Here is a 6328-nt window from a genome sequence, read left to right as displayed (position 1 = left end):
AATCTTTTCCGAAGCTCAACCAGAAATGTTTAACCACACCCCATTGAAGGCCAGTTCCAATTTTAATCGATTCATATAACCCGGTTGTCCGGGCAGCTGAGAGCTTCTTCGCTGGAAACAAAATGCACCCTTTCCACCTACCACGCACTGCTACAAACATTTTTAATTAATTTAATTGAACCCCGCCCAACAAACTGACGCACACGAGCAGAAGAAAAAAACGCTGCCCGACATGCTTCGGCGACAATTTTTTCCTAATTTTCCCGCTACACTGTTTGTTGCTTGGCATTTGGGCGGCAAACCTCCCCTTTTGCCTCTTGCCTCACTGTTGCATTAGCGATTTGATCTGCTTTTGCATTCCCAACGCAACGCCATCACCATGGCGAAGCGAACGAAACGCGCGCGCACAAACACACACACACACACACCGTCCACTTTGATTGAAACACCAATATGCTAAGTTCGGGGCCATCGTCTCCTCCCGCCTTCCGCAAAACTGTGCGCGAACGGGTTTCTTTATCGATTCGTGCATTAACTTTTTCGCCCCCGCTCCTATCGGTCCCTCCACATTTCATGTATTTTAATCGCCGAAAGGGAAATTTACATTACTTATGCCTTTTTTTCTTTCTTCTTCATCTTCATTTGCCACCTTCAACCCTTCACTCGCAGTTTCGTGTGCTCCCTTCGTTCGGGCGCAACTTTTGTGCCAAAAGCGTGTTTTTCATTAGCGCCAAAGCCCATGCGCTTAGACGCAGCTATTTACTTTCGCTCGTCTAATGATAAATAATTAGAAAACGAACATTGTTTGCGCGGGCGGGAAGCGGGAAAGGGAGGTAATGTGGAGAAAAAAAATCCGACTTACACACACACACACCCATCCAACGTCAACCGATTTCTAATGGACACCGCGCTAAATAATGGCAATGACGAGGCGGAGAAGAGGAACATGAACAACAAGAGCAACAACCTCCCCCAGGAAAAAAAAAACACAAAACCTTAAATGCCAACAATACACACTGAAGCGGAGACGACGCTTCTTGAGATAACTGATACATAATTAATTATTGATTATTTTTTTTACTTCCACCCCTTTACAGCCTGTTACAAACCCTTGGTATATTGCCTTTCACTACCACAGCTTCGGCACAATTTTCCAATACCGTTGCTTGGTAACCCTTTTTCTTTTTTTCTTTTTTTGCGCTTGGGTGTTTTTCATATTTGGCAAATAAAAAAGAAACAAAATTAAGGTTACACCTCCTGGTAAGCCTTGTTTTCGTCCGAGCACAGCATAAAATGGTAATTGCGATTGTGCGTAAGCTTCCAAGTACGACGCAACGTACACTTGCTACACTGATTGCATAAATTTAGGCACGCGCTTATGGTCTAGTATGCAATGCATTTAAAACGCCTAATATTATGCAACTAGTTACACTAAGCTACTTTTTTTATATTTTTCCATCATTTGTACGTGGTTTAAGTAAAACTTAATTGATAAGTATTTCAATGTTGTCAAAAATCCTTCCTTATTTTTTTCTTCTAATCACTATGTATCTAACTCTGCTCCTCTATTCATTCCATCAGCGCTGATGCAGTAAAAATAGCGCCATAAAACGAAAACATTGATAAGAAGAGTGATAAAACCTTGACAGAGATTGAGCAGGAAGGAGAGCGAAAAAACCTCACTCAAATTTTCCTAATGTTCCAAAACCCCATCACCCCCCCCCCCCTCCCCCCTGTACGTTGCCGATCGGGGTATGTACTAGTAAATGGGACTTTTTTTGTGTATATCTATTTTATTCATTACCCGTTCACATGTCCCACGATGCCACCACTACCTCCCCCTTTTCCTCCCTCCCTTGCTTATCGCACCTTAAGCACAGTCCATTTATTGAAACACTTTATGTCACAGTGATTTCGCCCATTTTGTCCTTTCTTCTCGAACGCCTTTCACAAAACTTCCCAACCTCGCCCTTCTACTTTCCTCGCAAAAGCCGCCTGCCCTGCCTTGGCCGCGGATATCATCCGAAGCTCATTTTGGCAATTAAAAGGAAGAGAAAATAATTATGTACAAGAGAGTCGATGGTGCGCGCGAAGAAAAATAGAAAACACAAACCAACCGAGCCTTCAGGCTCAGCCTCGCCAGTATGAAAAAAAAATACAAAAAAAATCAAATCTTTTTAAACATTTACCTCCACAGCCCGCTATTCCGGACGTACCCTGCACCCCTTTTCCTTTCCGCTGCGTGGTTCGTCAAACGCGCTCGTCAGCCAATCCTCGGTCTTAATGCTTTTAATGAAAACTTTTTCCCACCATCGAATCCCGTTGGAGTGCACGTGGAGTAGGTGAAGGATGATGGGAATGAACCATTCCCGAAGGTGACTTTCCTTTCCTCACCCCCTCGATCATCCCACCGCCTGGCACAGGTCGATCCGCAATGGAATAGGGATGGGACTTAGGTTTACTTATCCTTTTTTGTTTTGTCTCCACTTTCCTTTTTGCATTTCTTTCAGGAGAACTCTTTTCCAGCTTGACCAAGATGAGTCAAGCAGAAGGAAACGGCAAGTGGTACGATGGCAGTTGAAGAGAAGGAGCAAACAGACACACACACACACAAAAATGCTCACCATCCCCACGCAACGGTTTTTGAACGAGTTCACTTCAAGTGAAAGTAAATCTGAGATGACAATAAAATTGATTGAGAAAAGGGTTGAAATTTAAATGGAATTCTCGTGTTGTTCGATTGATTTCGGGAGGTTTTTTTCCTACGTAGTCGTCGTACTTTACTTCAGCATTTCTTTCGTTGTCTCATTTATTTATCTCTTGTTTAAAAAAGGCCTGCAGCAGGAACCTTTCCTGCGGTGTGAGGATCATTTTTGCACTAAAATGATTTGGAAAACTTTTCGAACGAGCAAACACATTTGTATTACAATTTCCCACTGCAAACACACACACGTTCGTCTTCTCGATTACCCAACAATTTCACACCCAGCAAGTGCTTTCGACATACCGTTGAATATTTGATACAGTTTAATTGAACAGCAAACATCCGCTACCACGATATCCGATCCGAGATAGCGCAATCAGTTTCAATATTTAATCCCCTGATTAAACGCCGCAACACTTTCGACCGCCGAGGCTTTATACTTGCCATAATTAACTTCCAAACTCTTGGCGGGCCAGCGTGCTTGACCTGGGCGCCGCATACAGGGGCCCGGGCCTATTGTTTTCTTGTCCAAAGTTTTGGCATCACACAGTACGAGCCCGCGTGAGCCCCAAATCCTCCAGCGATGTGTGCTCGACGTGCGCGGTTAAAGGTTAAAGTTTTCCCACCAGCGATAACGGAAGATAAGCCTGTGACCGAACACGCCGTATGACGTTGTGCGTATGGGAATTTCGAAACGAAACCACCTCCGTTAATTCCCACGCAGGCACACACACACAGTGTACTGGCCCGAGGGGTATGTGTGATGGGCATGCCCGTAGTACCGAACACTGCTGGCGTGTCCTGTGCATCGATCCTGTGACTTTATTAAGTTTAATTTATGATTCAATATTAAATTATACTCCTGCATGAGCTGAAGCACACGGGCCCACACACGCTTACGCACGGTTGCTGGACGGTTTTGTTCTTAATTAAACACCACCGGCTTTGGGGGTCGCCACGCATCCTTCGGCGGAAGGGATTTATTTATGTTCGGGGAAGATTAGAGCAGCGTTTGGGTCGCTGATGTTGAGAGCCGCGTGTTTGATTTGCCATCAGTCAACTGCAGGTGTCTGGAGATGGGTGGCGGTGGATGATGGTTGTAAAGCGTGAAGAAGCTTGACACTAATCAACTTGTAAGTGAACTTAGGCGCAAGCTGTGGGAGAAAGCTGCAAAGAAATGTGTCAAATGTTTGAACAATAAAGCTGTTTTCTTTACCAATTTGGACTGGCCCCGCAGCATTTTCTATTAATACAGTCTAGCCGTTTTTCTAGAGAAAAAAAATTGCCGATCCCGGGATTGAGCGATCTTTTCAATACCATTTAAAAATTAATAGATAATTATCGATTTATAGCAATAGCAACTAGGATTACAGTCAAATTTCATAGACTTAGTTATAAAAGAGAGGGTTCATTGTATTGTTTATTCGTTTACACTAACAATGTAGTTAGTTAAATCACAAACATTGAATTAAATGCTTTGAGCGTTGTATTTGTTTGCACCGCTAAAACATCTATAAACTCATACCTAAAACCTAAGAAAACATATTCAATGTCTTCATTTGAAGAAAAGCATTGGAAATATACCTTTAAGTAATTGATAGCGTACTAATTATGTTCTGATTGAGGTCAAAAAGTAATTGAAACAAAACTAAAAATAAATTAAATTAAAAAAAAAACGAGGAATATATACAATGCACGTTAAAATAACCCTTCTTCTTCCCTTCATAAAATTTAAGAATACTGAATAGAAACAGCTAAAATGGCAAGCACCAGCAGGCATTTTACTCCGATCCTTTTGAGTTCGAATCGAAGTGATTTAACATCCAAAATGATCGCCACGGCTCGCTATTAGCAATTAGCTCCCACCACATTGTTGTACGGTGGACAGTTTCAACCACGGCCACACTACAATACCATCACACCGCTGATAGATGGAAAGCCCCAACCAATCGTGCCCATGCGATTTCCCAAGAGACGGCCCCCCGTTACCCACCCGGACTTACCACTCACACCGCCTGGAAGTAAGAACAGCAAGATTTATCTTCCGTCCAGACTGTGAGCTATGGCCGTGGGTGGTGGTCGAATGAGTTGCGTTTCCGCGCGCTCTCAAACACTAATATCCATTTGCCGACCATTACCGTGCAGCTGTTTGGCCTCCCATTAGATGACACACGTCCCGGTATCTTCACTCTACCTCGCGCTCGCCCGTCTTCCTGTGTTCAAGCTTGGTCCATTCGGGCAATTTCCAGTCCAGCACCAATCCCACCGCCGCACCGGGAGAGGTCAACCCGACTGCTACGAGGCCGAGGACGACACACGCAAAAGCCGGAACGCTACACGCATGCAGATGTCTTGGGCATTAGAAATTTGAAAATTATTTCTCCCTCCGGTACATCCTTACGTCGATGCCGGTGGCTGGGTTTTACATATATTATAATAAAACATTCACTTCCATCCCATTCCGAATCCGCTCTGGGCACGCGTATGTGTGTGTGTGTGTTTTTAGTGATGCTGTGTAAGCACTGACCGATCGATAGAAAGGGAAACCCCCGGTAGCATCCCGAGTTCCGGATTGGAAATTCTCCCAAAACTAGTGCAGCCCGGCCCGACCGAGCCCGTGCGAGAGAAAAAGGGAAAGTTTCACCAACCGATGTGTGTCGTACGCGCTGTGTTTTCACTACATTGGTGGAGGGGAGGGGTGGAGGGGTTAAGGGGTGTCAGGGAGGGAAGTTACAAAATCTCAATTCCCACCCACATGTGTGCACCAGTCCACCGTCCAGCTCGCCCGACCCTAAGCCTGTTGTCTTGTTTTGCGCCAACACTACAAGGGGGAAGAGCAAATTCCTGCTTCTCAACCGACCGACAACGAACCCAACAGCAACGGCCGGGACCACCCCACATTCACACACACACACACACACACACACACACACACACACACACACACAGACATTTTCCCATATGAAGATCTTGTTTCGGAACCATCCGCACCGTTTGCTGGATTTCCTTCGCCCGTCCAACAGCGACGAGATACAACCGTCGACCAACCGATTCCTTCTCGCCGTCGTGAGCGTCCGTTCCATTTTCGTGGACACACATCTGCATGTGTAAGCGTCGCCCGGCAAAACCACTCCCCCCCCCCCCTTAACGCCCATACATACAGCTTGTGTGTGTGTGTGTCCGATTCCGGTGCCGAAACTTTCCTCGTTTCCGGGGGGCAGATGTGCGTATAATAACAATTTGATATATAAATGTGTTTATATGTTAAAACCACCCACTCGGACGGTCCGTCGGTCCAGCTGGCTATGCAAACACAGCCTCTCTAACTCTAGGTGTGTGTGTGTGTGTGTTTAAAAGGAAAAAGAGCGAGAGAGAGAACAGCAAACAAAAGCAAAAAGAGAGCGAAAGAGCTTCGGCGAGTTTGTCCCCAAAAGTGAAAGTGAAAGAAACGGAGGAGCGTCGTTATTTTGGTCCAGGCCGTATTCTTCTTTTGTGTCGCTACGATTCCGAGTTGACCACCATCACCATCACCACCACCAAGGCCAGTCTCAATCAGTACGTGGAGTGTCGTTATCATCATCTCACTGGGCCACAACAGCGAGCGTGTTTAGTCGACCAAAGTCC

This window comes from Anopheles gambiae, chromosome 2 (genome assembly GCF_943734735.2).
Source record: "Anopheles gambiae chromosome 2, idAnoGambNW_F1_1, whole genome shotgun sequence".
Classification (NCBI taxonomy): Eukaryota; Metazoa; Arthropoda; class Insecta; order Diptera; family Culicidae; genus Anopheles; species Anopheles gambiae.
This window is presented reverse-complemented; position numbering follows the sequence as displayed.